The 16462-nt window shown below is 38.5% G+C and overlaps 1 protein-coding gene across 5 annotated transcripts in view; it reads right to left on the bottom strand.

Moving 5' to 3' along the window:
* ARPP21 (cAMP regulated phosphoprotein 21) overlaps nt 1–16462 on the bottom strand; it is a 142677-nt gene that overhangs the window by 123203 nt on the left and 3012 nt on the right. Inside the window, exon 1 of one of the 5 annotated variants that reach the window (XM_017734666.1) lies at nt 16225–16355. The exons of 1 other annotated variant lie outside the window; for it this stretch is intronic. The gene's annotated coding sequence lies outside the window, so the exon portion shown is untranslated. Of the gene's footprint in view, nt 1–15280; nt 15562–15726; nt 15849–16224; nt 16356–16462 lie in introns of those variants that run through there. 3 more of the 5 variants (XM_017734667.1, XM_017734677.1, XM_017734662.1) reach the window with 3 other exon arrangements.

Genomic DNA, 16462 nt, shown 5'->3' with positions numbered 1-16462 from the left:
GTGGACACCTCTTTCTGCCCCAGCTTTGTGAAACTACTGAATGTTTACCTGATAGTTTGGAGCTTTGACTATCTTTAGAAAACAAAGAAACAAAAGAACCTGATGGGGCCCTTCTTTTTAAATGAAAAGTGGTATTTTAATACCCATTTTTTTGGTTTTTTTTTTTTTTTTTGGTAAACACCAATTATATGTGTGCAACTGGTGTGTACACATAATTTTTAAGAAACAGAAATGCTATTAGTTTACTTGGTTAAATTTAACCTAATCATCTCTACGATTTCCTTCTCTCTTCGCTCTATTTTACTACTCCTGACCACAGTGAATGCAAAAATTCAACTGCAGGAAAGTACAGCTAAGCTTACTTGTATAAACATACTTGTATATCCATACAAGAAACCTGGGTATGAGTAAAACAAGGTAAAACAACTTTTATTTTTGCTTAGACTGCAGTTGCATCTATTTTCACATGGTTTTGTGGAAGCTAAGGTCAGCTGAGTATCATCCTGCTGGGGCAAATGGGTAGTGACATCCTGTAAGCACTGACAAACACATGTAATTTAACACTTAAACATTCACAACTGTTTTAACAGATCAGGCCAAAATTTTTTTGCAGCATGAAGTCCTAAAGAAACACTTGTGCTGACTGATGGTGACATGCATGGAAGACTGTTTATGCTTCTGACCACACTCTACGTATAAATCTACTGAATGAACATTTACTCAGACAACGGATATATGTTTTTGTCAGACAATCAGAAATCCAACACAACAGAGTCTGTAGCTCAATCTATACTTCACCATAGCAGGAAAAAATTGTCTTTCAGCTCTTCTGGCTGATGTAATGGGTTTTATCAGGCATTCTTGCCTCTCAAAGAACAAATTAATGCTAAATACATTAATGTTTTACTGCTGCCATACGCTTATTTTATTAACAAACCTAGCTTTGAAATTTATGCTTCTAGCCAATCTGTTTTTTCAAAATTCAAAATGCATTACACATTTTCAACAACATAAGAAACTACTAAAGATGTGACCAAAGAACTCTGTATAACCAGAAAGCTGTTCTTGTCCACACAGGGAAGACAGAACAGGCATAGGGATGTTCCCTTGTTCACAAAGGTCTGAGAAATGGGTAATCTCATGATATTGAAAGTATCAGAAAATCCAAAGGGACTCAAGAACAGAGAAACAGGACATTACTAAAAAAAAAAAAAAAAAAAAGAGAGAGAGACTGGCTGGAGCTAGCTGCAACTAAAAGAAAATTGTAAAGTTTCCAGTAGTATGAGAAAACCTGGAGATCAGAGAAGCACAATGCTCCAGGGCATTTGGAAAAGAAAAGGATCACTGCTGTTTTAAATTAAACCCTTCTTTTATGCTGAGAACAAAAAAGAGAAAAACAATTAACACACTTGTCCCAGCCATTCATCCATGGCTGGTACCTCCTTGGATAGGCAGGGAAACGGGATGCAAACTCTGGCACAATGGAGGGTACCTGTCGTACAGCTACTCCTCAAGATAAGCCTAGAGCAGCACTGAGAAAGATTATAAAAAAGCCTGAAACCTATGGCATGGAGCAGTTATAAAAAAAATAGTAAAGAGGAAGCAAAATTAATTTTTTATCTAAAAGTCACCGATTTAAGCAAAAGCTACATGTACAAGTCAGCGACATGAAAAACTGGTTGACTCAGTCACAAACTTCAGTGATGTCCAGGCACATCCAAGAGTGAAACTGTGATGCCATAGTGGAAGCCAGTGGAAGGTTTAAAGGTAAAAGCCAGGACCTCTCACACATACAGAGCCCAGCAAACCAGACAACACCTGGTTTTAAGTTACTTCTGTATTCCAGCCTCCTGAAAAACCCTGTCAAGTGAAAAATAATAGCTTCTAATGCAAAGTAATAGTTTCAAAATAAAAGTTACGAAGTCCACACACAGATGCAGAAGGCAATTAAAGTCTTATACATGCCTACACAATCATTACAATATACATTTTCAAGATATTCTGAAAAAGCTGTTGCGAAAAATATTTACATTCCAAAAATAAAACAGATAAAGATTCTGATTTCAATACTGGTTATTTTAGAATCACAGCTGTATCACAACTAGTGGTTTTTAAAGATTGCATGGAACTTAGCAGAGGGGAATTATAAATTATTATTGCTTACTAAAAGGGGATGACCTTTTATAAATATTCTACACAAAATAAAGGCACAAGAGGGGGATTCATATGCATAGAACAAAACAGGTCATGTCTACTCTCTAACTTTTTCAAAATGTTCCCCCTCAAAATGTTTTGTCTATTAAACTTTGACCTGCAAAATAAAAAGCTCCCCACATAAGTGACAGCTGTCTGCAACACTTAAATCTGGCGGTTTTGGATGTGTTCTAATTACTTGTACTTATCATCAGGTTCAAACAATGGTGGGGGGGGTTTTTTGGTTTTATTTTAACTCTATCCCAGCTAGAGCTAACCCTAACTATATGCCATATATAAGCGTATGTTTCTAGACTTACAAAATAAACCAGCTGAAAGAAATCTTTCAATTCTTTCAAGCTCTGTCTCAAGTACTAAATTTCTTAAATTTTCATGTGGTTGAGACTTTATTTTTCAAATTATATTTATTTGTACCTGTTCAAATTCTTCAACATTGTCACCTGCTGAAACAGAAACATGTTGTCATATTATTTGTCTGGAAAACAACAAGTAAATAAAGTCTTTAATACCCAACAGTGACAGCAGAAAGTAACTACAGTAAAAGGAAAGTGAGGATCTTCAATTTTGCTGCAGACTGCAGGACTGCACACAAGTAACTGTGACTGAGCTAACTTGTGAAGTTATCATAACTTGATTGTGTATGCCAATATAAGCCCAACAGGGGCAAAGTTAATACTCCTGTTGTGCCTCTTTATAATAAAAGGCTCTAAAATGCCTTCACCTCTAACTAATGGGGGGGGGACAAAAACACATTCAAGGGAATGGACAGGTCAGTATTTGCTTCCAGGTGAGGACACTGAGGAATACAGAGGTTAAATAAGCAATGAAGTTGGTCAAAACAAGAGCTAGGTGGGTAACCAGCACCCCCATTCCCAGATACATGGCCATCGTTCTCCAGCACCTTCCATTCTCCAGTGCCCCCCTCTATGACAGACACTTCTGTGGCAGGCAGTGAATGCTTGTGCATGAACATGAGCCACTAAGAAAACTGAAGGGTATTTAAAAACATTATTTTGCCTAGATACATAAAGATGCAGGGCACGTAATAAGAAACATAGAGCATCAGCATTTTTAAAAATAGTAATAACAACCAGGAAAAACTTTCTGTGCTTCTTTCATATGACCTCCTGAAGCATATTACAATTAACTGCAGTCTCTAGATCAAATTGTTTCAGAAACTATTACTACAAGATAGCAGGCAGGAAAGTGAAAGAGCAAGACAAATGCTTTTATTTATGCAAAACTCTCTCTATAGGATCCATTTTGTTATAAATCTAACTAGACTGAAATAGCACTGACAAGTCATTTATAATGGCTCAGATTGACTATGTCCTAAAAGAAATGAACTAAGAAATATGCAGCACGCAAGCCTGCATCATAAAACTGACAATAAAGATGGGGAAAAACAGGTAACCACATCAGCATCTAAACAGTAAAGTGATGGCATTTTAGTTATTTACAACAAATGCAGTACTGAAAGTGGACTGCTATTCTCCACATTTCTTTTACTTGCCTGATTACCATTGACTACACCCCTCAAACCACCTCTTCATATCTTACAAGGAGAAGCTTTTCTCTGGGGTACTTTGAGACTGCAGGACCGTTACAGGGCAAATGCAAGCTGACCACAATAATCAGGAAGGGCAATCAGTTCAATTTCACTTCAAATCTCCTTTCATTACCCGACTTAGAACTCGCTCCCAGTGTTTTCCAAAGCCTTGCTGGGACTATTCATTTATACCATGGGTTTTATCCTCACTGCCTACCACATTATACAACTGCCAGCATACTGTACAGACATATTTTGGGTCACCACAGTTAAAGGCTGGACAGCTTACTTTTCATTGAGCAGTGCAAATGATGACAAAAGTGTATCTTTTGTTTAAAAGCAATTCCTTTTGTATTATTTTCTTCCTCTGTTCACTCTCCAAATTAATCTTTCTTACAAAGTTTCACAGCGATGAGAGATGGCCGGCTGCCTATTCTCCTTCCAGAGGGATGTCCATGCTTTTCAAAGCTGAACGTGAGGAAGGGAAATTCAGTGCTGGATTAAGTTTGGAAGAAAACCAAAAAAAAAAAAAAAAAAAAAACCAAACCAAAACCCCCCCATGAACAATGGGAATTTTTATTGTTCTCATATCTTTCTCCAACTAACTGTCTCATGGCAGACCATTCTCCTCTTGAAAAAGCTTCATGCTACTCACTCACAATACCCCCATTTATCTGCTTTTCCTATTGGAAAAGGTATTTTTTGGGAAAGCTGGTGGTTTTTGTGAGGACATCAGTATGCCATACAACTCGTCAACTTACACTATCTGTAGCACTTGAATTTGTAGCTATTCCCACCATCAGAAAGACTCCTTTTAAAGACTTAAAGATTATTAAAAGCCTTCACTGAAAAAGAGTAACCCCAAATTATCTAAATAACCTCAGACGGGCATTTGGAAGTACTGAAAATCTGTCCCTTCCTGACATAAAACCCAACAAAAGCCACCAAACATGTCACAGTATTTCACTGACACCACCACAAAACACCGTAAAAGGCAGCAGCCCTGTTTTTCCACTCGGGACTCAGTGAACACATCCTCTCTTGGCATATTAGTGAACCAGTTTATAAAAGGGTCTCCTTTTGCTTCTTTAAGTAAACAGGCATTTTATGACCATCACACTTTTCACTTATAGCCCATGCAGGGCTGACAAGAACAGGTCTCCAGTGGCCCATGACCACTCCCAGCCCATTTCCTCGTGCACACACTTCACTGCCAGGCACCAGCAATACCCCAGTGTCATCCTCCTCATCCTAAGCTTGGGAATTTACTTGTTGGTATTTCCCATTTCTTGCTTTTACAGAAATGCCAGCAAAAAAAAGAAGTTTTCAACAATAAATTTCTGCTTCATTTAGCTGACACTAGGGAGCACAAGAGTGGGAATGGTCAAGATTGCATTCTGCATCTACAGTCATTCTACCGGGCTGAAGAATGTAACTTTGTAACACAATTAACATTACTTTTACATCAACTTCCCCTACCATGTACCAGGAGTTCACCCATTTCAATGCCTGAATTTAGCTGAAAGATGAAAACAAGCTTTATGCCTCTCTGTCTTCCAAATGCAATCCAGTTCTTTCCTATCCACTGCACTGGAAAGGCAGTTGAGCAGCAGACTGATAATGCAGTCAGTTGGGGAAAATTCCAAGCTCAGAAATACAAATGCTAGATTTTGAACTTATGAGTTCACAAAATATGTGGATGCACATTGTGGAAGGATCTTCTGCCATACCAGCCTCCCACTACAGAAACAGGATCCTGCTGCATATTTCTCTGAGTTGCAGCAATAGGGTTATAGGGGCTAATTATTTTCATACCTTTATTTGCAAGGATTAAGATTAGAGAATTAAGTCAATAAAAATGAGAGTCAGTCAACTGAAACCTAGGCTATGTGAAAAAAATAGTCTCTCTCACTGGACTCCAAGTCTGTGGTACTACAGACATTTACACCCATACTTTTAAAAATCACCAATCATCTCCTTGGCAAACAATTGAATTCAAGAATTAAATTACCACCAAGGACATTGAAAAAGCATAGGCACTGTTATTTGTGGAATAAACAGCCTGTTAAGATGACATCCTTCTCAAACATGGAATGACTCCACACAACAGAATTTTGTGTTTAAATGGTAAGAGATTTCTTCAATTCATGCTACTTGAGAGACAACAGAGCTGACTGTCCACCAGTCCAGAAATTAACCCATTAAAAGAAACAAAAGATCGGTTCATAACTACTATACATCATCTGTTCAGACTGCTGCCATCATTTCTTTATTAGGTTTCATTTCAGACTGTTACTTTCATAATAAACTGACAGAGTACAGCGAGCAATTAGTGAACTAGGCTCTAATGGCAATCAGATTACTGAAAAACAAATAAGTGAATTAAATCCATAATTGGCAGCTGAATACAGGCAATTCTCCTGCTCTATCTCAGCAAAAAGAAAAAAAAAGAAACAAAATACAGGAGAAAATAGATTTCAGCTTTCAGATGATGGCAGCAAACCATGTTTCTTCAAACAGAACAGTGAGAAATCTCATTCAACAGTTCCTTTACTTCTGTCTTTAGAAGGAGCTACTATATATGTATTTCATAAAAATATATATGGATTATGTGTTTAGTAGAGGTCCCCAAATGTGGACAGCTAGTTGTCTCAGTTGGTAACATTCTTTACAATCAATCAGTTTCCCCCAGTTTTGACCAGGATCTGTTGCCATGCCATCCTGATAATCAGAGATGCAAGAATATATAACCTTCAGCTTTTGGTGCAGTTTCCAAGCTTATTCAACAAGTGTACAGACATGAAATACAAAATAATTCTCCATATGTAAGAACTCCAGTCATTTTCCCCTCTTTTCATTGTACAACCCAGTAACACAGTGAACTGCATCCAACATAACGTTTTAGGTGCTATGGTGCTCAAACATAAGAGAGAAGTCCATCTGAAAGGTCAGAGAGCCAACACGTAAATCTTTGACAACAAACACATTTGTCAAAGGTATTTCGTTTGGGTCATTTACATTACACTTTATTTTCTAGGCAACTGACAAAAATTTATTGAAAATACTGCTAGTCCCAGAAAACCAAAATAATCTAAATAAATAGATGGAGAGTACAGGACACAACATTTTCCAGGAGCACCAACCATACATACAATTCTATGGAGCTTACTGAATTTGGATGGAGGCCCCAAAGAGACCCAGATACACCAATATGAGCTGCATACATGAAGTTCAAAAGCACAGGATCTTCTGGATTTCACCACAAAACTTTTTGTTTCACAGATGCAATCAGACCTATTGGCACTTCCTCCTTAAGAGATACCAAAACAAAGTCCAAGAGATCTGGGAACTGGCATATTCTGAATAATGAGTATGCCTTATGTAATGTTTACTATAAACTGACTGTCCAAAAATCTACCAAGATAGGCTATTTTTAAAATTGCAGTACTATATGACAATTAAATCAAAGGTTTCAACTCTCTCAAACAGGGGCAGGTAACTGACATAGAAAAAGGCAAAAAAAAAAAAGCTGGAAAATGTGAGCAAATGATGAAAACCCAAGAAAAGCCAGAAGGGCCAGTTTAACAAAGTGAAGTTTGCATAAAGGGCACAACTTAGAAAAAAGCAAAAGCTCAGTATGAAGAATGGCCAGACAATATATGGAGCAGAACAGAGACAACTGATGCAAGTGTCAAAACAGCCAAAAAAGAGGCAGAGACATCCACGCCAATGACTGCTTGAAATATGCGTATTAAGAAGCAGAACAAGAACAGAGTTTATATTGGGACTGCGGTGAATTCCTCCAGTATTTATCTTCCTGCACTTTCAGCAAGCTACAAATCAGGGCTATGGACCGATTGTTAGGAAAAATCCCTTGTTTATGTTACACGTAAGAATGTAGTAAATCTCCTAACTTCAGTAAGCTCCACTTCACATACTCAGCTTTGACAAAATAATATAACATTAGCTCCCCATTTTATATTTTCTCTGCTGAGGTTGCAAAGTTACTTGAAATTATCTCAGTTTTTCCAATTTTATAATACAATATTACCTCAAGTTACTGGTCCCAAAATAAACTATCTTAGGTCAAGAACACAGTCCCTGAATTCCTTTTATTAAAATCATCTGTCTGGCAGTGAATAGACATTGAAATTGCTTGTACATGCAGCTGATGTTCTGAGGACCACTGGTATGTTACAATATCATATGCCAGCCTCATTCCAACTACTGAGTATAGGTAATAAATGACAGATTCCAGGAGAACATTCAACTATGCACCAGAAACACGTGGGTCACTTATGCTCCTCTTTTGTTGTGATCTCAGTCAATGCAAACCTAACAAACACATTCCCATGCCACAGAATTTTCTCATAATATGCCACTAAATTGCTCCGTCTGCCGTCATTTTATAGGCAAGTCAAAGACTCAGGGGTTACTGGAGCTGCTCTCAAAGTCCTGAAACAACTAGAACTGATTTCATTTTTCCATATACTGAAATTGTGCTGTTTAATCAATAAAAATTTTGTTAAGAAGTGCCAATATTTTACTGTCACATTTTCTGACATGCTCTTCTATTGATGCAGTTCTATTACAGATGGTTTTGACATGCCTGACAACATTAATAAAGACGTGACACGAGTGTATGTTACCAAACAAACACAAACAGGAACGGGTGCCAAAAGAATCTACATTTCGACACTCGTTGCCTGGACACTGAGCATAACTGTAGCGCAGGAAATAGTTAGCAGCAGTTCTTTGAACAGCCAGCTCTCTAAGAAATTATTTGTAGAGGAAAAATTGTAATTAGCCTTCGTGAGTACGAATTATGTTCTCTGTTCTACTTCCTGAAAAAAAAACCTAAGGAGTAACAAACACATCAAAGAAATACGTGGGCTTTGAAAGAGGTAGGTGCTTGCCGCATCTTCCTCCCGCATTGCGGAAACCATCACGACAAAAGAACGAGTGGACAGGGTGTCTGTGGAACCACAGCCCCACGACCACGCCGACAGGATTATGAGCAGCAGAACCACAGGCAGCTAAAATGCTGCATCAAGACCTGTGTCTCAATTTGCTCTTTCCTGCCAATCCTTCTCCATTAATAGAAAGCCCCTTACGGAAAGGTGGGGATTTAAGTCATCACAGGGCACATTACGCTATTCCAGTAAATACTTGACTAACTTATGAGGTACTGCCATGCCAAGAGAAGAGCAACCAAGGATAGAAACCAATTCAGTCTCATAGAACTGGCTACATACCAGAGTCCAGGATCTTGCATGTCTCCCCAAGACTCACCCATCAGCCTCTTACACTGACATCAAGTCAGGCTAAGAAGTCCCATCTTAGCCCACACTGCTGTGGAGATGCCCTCAGACCCTGGCAACAATTTTGTTATCTTCCTTTCTCTCCTGCCAGATAGGTGGCAGAGAGGAGCAATTCTGCAACAGCAAAAATCAGAAGACGTGGATCATTTACAAGCCCTGTAACCTCAGATTTGGTGAGACTAGGTGTGATTGCAGAGCAGTAGTCATTTTGTCCTGATCCTCCGTGCAAACACAGGCATCACTACACATGCGTAAGGGATTTTTTTTTTTTAATCAGAAAACAAATTATACTGAAAAGAGGCTACACATCTATATATTTTTTCTGCATTATTCAAAATCTACTTAATTACTTAATCTTCAGGGAGTATCTCCTGAAAGTCCTACTTCCCTTTGCTGTCCTCCTACTTCTGATGCCCCTTAACCTGATTTCACATCACAAGTAGTACTACTGGCACTAATCCTCCACTACACCCTGACCCCACTGCCACCGATTTTAAGAGGGCTACTTTAAGAAGCAGGTCATTCAAGGACTTCTCTCAAATGCAGTCATTTTCAACAGTGCGTAGATTAAACAAAAGTTGCATTATCCCTCAGTAATAATTCATTGTCTTCCCTCTCTAACAGGATTCTTATGCTGCTTGCCACAGTTCTTGTCACTAGAGTTCACTCCATTTTGCTGCTCAGCTGCAGAACAGACTGCTACACTGTAATGGAAAAGCATATTGAGACACAAAGCTGGTAAATACATTATGTTTTCCAACTTATGCTCATTTTTGATGAGTTAAAGCTTCCCCAAAAATCCTACCTGGATCAAACAGTTTTGTTAGCATTTCCTGATGCTAACAGTAGTACGTGTTATGAAATACAGCACTTAAGACGCCCTAAGTCACTCTTTAGGCTTTCCTTTTAGATCGATGTTCAGAATTTCCCTTTTTTTTCGTTTTGTAGAAGCTCTGAATTTCTCCTAAAGGAACAAAACCTGAAAGCATGAGTGTCACACCTTCTCACTTCAGATTTCATGGTTTACAAAGTACATAAATTATAAAGCTATCAGATGTTTCCCAGGCTTACATTAAAATCTGTAGTGAGCCTTTAGAGTGGACTAATTTATTTGATGTGCTTCTCAAAGTTTTTATGACACCATAAACATTTCTGACTCCACGACAAATACTTTATAATGCATTAAGCGGCCTCATTTAAACTGTTCTAAATGTTATGCCAATGGCAAGGTATTTAGAAATGGAACAGTCACTTCAAAATGGAAAAACCTCAAGGTATAGTTTGAACCACCGCAATTTATGATTTACCTTCATGCACTTCAAATAAAGTTCAATGGCACAAACAGCCAAAAAGCATGAAGTAGGCATATTCTTCACAAGAACTTCATGCTGTATCTATTTCACATGAGACCATCAACACCACTGAAGTTTGCTCCCCAGTAAAACTTCCCCTTCAATCAAATATACAGTTGAATACTTCATGTTAATTAATAATAATTTAATTGTATTTATAAAATGCTTTTAATTACTGCAGTTTATCTTCATCAGCTTCATTCTACTGAGAAGCCCTGCCATCCCTCTTTCCGCAGGAACTAATTGTGATAACTTTCTTCACAGTAAAAAAAGCATTACACCACGAGAAGCTCTGCAGGTCACCAAACCCAAGATGTGTGCACTCCCTGTGAAGAAAAGCAGCACAATCTGACTCTGGTATTTAATGATGAAAACTTCCAAAATGCTTTCTGTATTGAAGGCACAGGAAGACTTCAGCTCATGAGGCAATAAAAATACAAATACTGCAGGAGGATTAATTACTGACAAAATTATTAGCTGTTTAGGCATGCTTTTGATGACAGAGTTCAAATCCTAGAACATAAAACTGGATCTGATGATTTTATGAATCCAGTAAAAATCACTGCTGCATGGCTGTAAAAACTGGGATAAACAGAAGCTTGAAAGTCAATGATTTGTATATATTTGATTTTTATGTTTTAGCATAGATTGCGAACAGAAGACAAAACCTTTGAGAAATTAAAAACCAGAGCATTTACTTGTGAGGGAGGGGGTGTGGGAGTATTTTCTGGGGTTTTTCTTAATTGCTATTTTTTCGTCACACCATCCTGCTGACCATTTAAGCTTTCCTTTGAGTTGAAGGCATCCAATTTTGGAAAAAGACAGTTTTATCAGTTGGAAGTCGTTACAAAGCTTCTAGAATTTTAACACAGGCGCTGTATAAGCAGCTCATAAATAAATCATGGTATTGTCCAAGACTAAATTATGAATATAGCAAAAAGCATTAAATTACAAAAACACTTTTATAGGACTTTGCTTTCTCATGGTACTACTCTTTGTTATCTGTGACTCTTGGCCTTAGAAGATCAAGATCAGACATCTGATCTGTGTCCCAATTTCCCTGTGAAAATTTTCTTCCACTTACAAAAATGCACTTCTCACCTTACATACTTCAGCATATGCTATGTGAATGTCTGTCCCAAAAACAGCCTTACATGGTTACTGCCTCCCTACACTGCCAGTAACTAGAAAGTACTCTAAACCCCCTGCTTCATAAAGTCATTGGATACCCAAATCATAAATTTCAAATTCCCAGCTGTCACTGCCTAACTATGCCTTCTGCATTTCAGCTTAGTCATGATATATGACATTATCACTCTCACACTTCGTATCTTCCTTCAGCACTAACCAAACAACCAATTTAGTATTTCTTTTGACCATGTTTACCAAAGCTGTAATTAGTTCATCCATCTAAACAGTCATAATGAACTCACTCCTGTAAAAAGCAATTTTGTTTATTCCTTGTTTATGTATTTCTCTCTGTATTTAGTCTGCTTTTTCCTCTCATTAACAGCGAATTTACGTGTAATAGCCAGGGAAAAAAGGACAAAAAAAAGCGATGTATCATTTCATATAACAGCTCATTATCTATGTAGGACTCTAGAATAAAGATTTCAGTATAAGGATCCCACCACGTGACTAAAAAATTGTCCACCTGAATGAAAGGAGACCTTTTCCGCAACCACTTTTTCCAAGGAACCAAAAAGAAGTGTACTGATGGTGGATTACCTGAAAGCCAGAAAACTACAACAGTGAAAAAGGAAGAAGTAAATACCAGCAACATTATGACCAGGCAGAAGAGGGCAGCTGTGGCAGGACATTATGGAAGTGTTTGCTTGGGGCATTTTCCCTAAAGCTGACAGAGAGCTCCAGTGACCCTCCCCTGGAATTAATCCAATTCATATCTTTGGACTGCCTATGTCACACAGTAAGTGTTAATACAGATTACATATGTGCTCTCATAAACTACGATGAGCTAAGGAAAAACATAAATGCATACAGGGAGCACTCTTACATAGGATCATTGGCAATACATCATCCAGTTTGCCTACTGTAAAACCACCATATGAGAAAACATGAAGTCTAAAACTAGAGTTACTTCAAACATCTAAGCAGCTATAAAGTCCTACAACTAAGCAGTCTGGACCTTCAGTGACAAATGAGGATTTACTTGGCAAGAACCCATCATAGATGTTATTTACTAAAAAAATACAATTTTAATTAAAATGGAAGGTACTGCAGTTTTATAGTATAATGTCTTTTTTATTTCTCTAATAAACTCTGTGTGTGTGTACACCAGCATACTCATGCAAGCCATAGTGGCTGCTATTCTGATTTGGGCTTAAGCCTCCTTCTTAAGAAGGACCCCAAGAAAAACTTATCCTGCCCACAAACAGTAAGCAGTATGTCTACATTAATTTACAGGCAGGTTTAATTTATTAAAAAAAAACCCACAACAAAAAACCCCCAGATATGAATCATTATTTGCACTCGTACTGAAGTTAATTCCTTGCTAGAAGGGCTTACCATTACATCACTATGTAAAAATAACTTTGATAGTTACAAACAAACACATAAATTTATTTACATCTACATGTTTCTGAAAGTGAGCATTTCATGTATCAAGTGGAAAAATTAGAAAACAAAACAAACACCAGCAATCAATCAGGGAGACTTAGCATCCAGGGGTGACACAGTTATAAGCCTGGAGACCAGAATAGGTCTCACTTGGTGACTGTCAAAAACTAGATGCATGACCTCACAGGGTTTGCATAACTTATCTGCAATTCAATTCACCCAGCCTTAACTGGGGAAAAATCTAACTTACCTGGATTGCAGTTTGTCATCAAAATAGAATGTGTCCTAGAAATGCATGTTACCACACAGATACACAGACATTCATACACAGTATTTTAAATCTTCAGAATCAAGTGCTCTCCATTGGAACATACAGAGTCTTTGTCACGCATTACTTGTTTGATGAATGTTTCAATCTTCTAGAAGAAAAAGGGACCCATTTGCTTGACTTACTACCTGCTAAGAACATGAATACAGAACTTCAAATCTAATAAATGAATAAGCAGGGGACAAATGGATTTTGCAAGTTTATTGCATGGTAGTTACATTACTTCTCAACTGGCCAATCTTTAATGAAATTTTTGAAGAGATTACGTAACATGAATAGCATTTCCTTTAAATAATCATGTACCTTACAAACGGTCTTTAAAATTTATCAAGGAAATTAAGCCGGGAGCACTCACTAGACCAAGTCGCTCATTTGTGAGTAGTCCCTATAAACAAGGATCTGCCAGTCTAATTCCTCTACTCTGAAATTAACACCATCGAAACTGGTAACACCATTCAATGCAAGTTACAGATATGTATATCATAAGCAGAGAGCTGTTATCATCAGCTGGTGTAAGTCTACACTGTTCTTAAGACCCATGAAACTACATCAATTTACAACTGCTGAAAATTTGTCCCTGTGTCTGTCTTAGGCACTGATAAAACCATGGAGCCAATTTTGAAGCTCCCACTGACTGCACTGAGACCAATGCCTACAGGAGGCAAGACAGACTGTAAGTAAACCATCCTAGAATTAGTACACTTCTCTTCCCCCCTACTCATTCCAAGTTTAAAGTTAGTTATTCAAAATCATAACCTGGGGAGAAAGTCAAGAGCGCAGCGGATTTTAATAAAACTTCTTAGGTTTCTTTTATGTACTCCCAGAAATTCTGTTTAATAACAGTGATTTATCAGGCCAAGTCCAGTTACTGTAATCATGCCAATAACCCCAGTAAAGCCCACAGGAAAAGCAACACCATCAGGAAAACATGATTTGGCCCACAGTTTTACTCCAACAGGATGAAGCTGCAAAGTTACTTTTGCACTGTTTTCTCCCTCTCTAAGAACTATAAATACACCTGTGTTAAAAATCTCTTTGCATTTCCTCATCAACCTTATGTAATTTTTCCTTCACGGGTACGATGTGGTGCAACACTCGTCTGAGCAATCCTCACTTGCACACTTAGCCCTGGGGCAGTCAAAAGGACTAGCACACAGCAGAAAGAAACAACTGCTCGAAAAAGGATTTTGCAGGAGGGGTACTCAGCTGTTTCTTAGACCACCATCCTGTAAAACTGCAGACGACAGAGAGAAAATACAGTTGTTTTACAGAAGACTTCTTTAATCAAGGCGAGTTTCTCTACACAATTCTAAGTGCGTGGATTCTCACAAATAGCTAACAAACACATTTCTGACTACACTGAACTAAACAGGGCAGCTTTCAAAAGTATCTCCATGCATCTCACCAAGTGGCATCCACTGTAGTTATCGACAGGTATTTTCCTTTACACTTCCCAAGAGATTTACAGTCACTTGCATTCTGTGAGCGTTGCACGCAACAACGATTTTTAATATCAACTGAATTAACTTTTAATTGCAAGGAATAGAAACTCAAAACTCCTGCTTCAGGAGGCTACCAATAGGCATGTAAATAGAGTTAATAATAAAAATTGGTAATCACAAGAAAAAAATAAGTAATTTTTAGGATGTTCCTTAGCGCTACTCCACTATGAGATACTTTACTATTAAAAAAAAAAAAAATTAAAATGGCATATTCTTCAACTTAAGCATGCCCACACAGAATCGGATTTACCAACGGCACAAAATAATCTGTCTAGCTTGCTTCATGCAACTTTTGAAAAGAACATTTAAAAAAAAAAAAATCATCCTAGACACCACAAAACTCTTCAACTTAAAATCAGTTAATCAGTCACCTTTCTGCACAGCTGCATTTTCTTTCATTAATGCAATAGAAATATTTGAGGGATTTCCGTTTTTACCTTTGCATTTTTCCTTTTCCAGTATCCATAACCAATCATCACTCTGCTCTTCCATTATGCTTCGTATATTGCAGAGTGAGAAGCATCTTCATTAAATAGTATTAAAAATAGAACACACCCGATCTCCCCACCGGAGCATGCTCTGACAGTGCTGATACCACAGCTCTCAAGGTAACCATGCCCAGCTGGGAACTGAGAGGCAAAGTCAGTGCGAGATTAGCAATTTGCAAGCCCAATTGTGCACATAAACTTGCCTCGATCCGTGACGAAGACTGCTAAAACAAAATCAGCGTGCAGTTAAATTATACGACTGAAAAGTTGCAGGTCAGTTTACAGTACGGTTTTGGTTTGTTTTGTTGGTTTTTCTACCCCCTCCCCATCACCCTCAGCTTCAATTGCTTTGTACTTGCCTAAAATACACATATGCCATTTAGAAGAATGCGCACCGGGCATGCATCTGGCTCAGCATTGCAATGGCAGAGAAGTCAAACAGGTGATGCACAGACGCTTGTGTCTCTCTCTAATGCTTTTGTTTCCCCTCCCGGCACATTTACAGCGATGTCACACGGCGGCAGGATGAGTTTTAAGCCAAACCGCACACACCTGGAAGCGCAGAGACACACCTAGCACGTAAAAATGCATCCGGAATCTGAGCGTGTTCCCCCCGCTGGCTGACACGGTAAATGAAGGCAAAATAAATAACAGCAATTAAACAAGGCTGCGCAATGGCTGCGCTGGATGAGCACATCGGGGTTAGATTTACAAGCGATATCGTTCGAGACGCACAGACAAGTTAGCAGAATACACCAAGCGGAGTAACATGAACTGCTTTTTGTGAAAACAGGACACCTAACAATACGGCTGTAACTCCCGGACTGTGAGCCTCCTCCACTGCATGCAAACAGAGATGCTACGGAAGCATCAAGTAAATCTGTTGCACTCACATCGCCACCCTTAAGAACAATGCCAGTCCAAGCAGCCCAGGCTTGCCCTCCAGCAAACACGGCTTTGAAAGCAGATCCCGCGATGCTGTTCACAAATCAGCGAGTAAAAGTTGGCATTTTCTTAAGAGTTCGATCCATTTTAGCTAAAATGACGACTAGGCGGAGGGCGATCTCCCCCCGCAGACCCCCTCCCTGGCGCTCATCTCCCCCGCCCCAACCCGGTTCCCGGCCACCTCAC

Source organism: Corvus brachyrhynchos, unplaced genomic scaffold (genome assembly GCF_000691975.1).
Source record: "Corvus brachyrhynchos isolate BGI_N302 unplaced genomic scaffold, ASM69197v1 scaffold94, whole genome shotgun sequence".
NCBI classification, from domain to species: Eukaryota; Metazoa; Chordata; class Aves; order Passeriformes; family Corvidae; genus Corvus; species Corvus brachyrhynchos.
The sequence above is the reverse complement of the archived record's forward strand: the minus strand, read 5'-3'. Positions and strand labels throughout refer to the sequence as shown.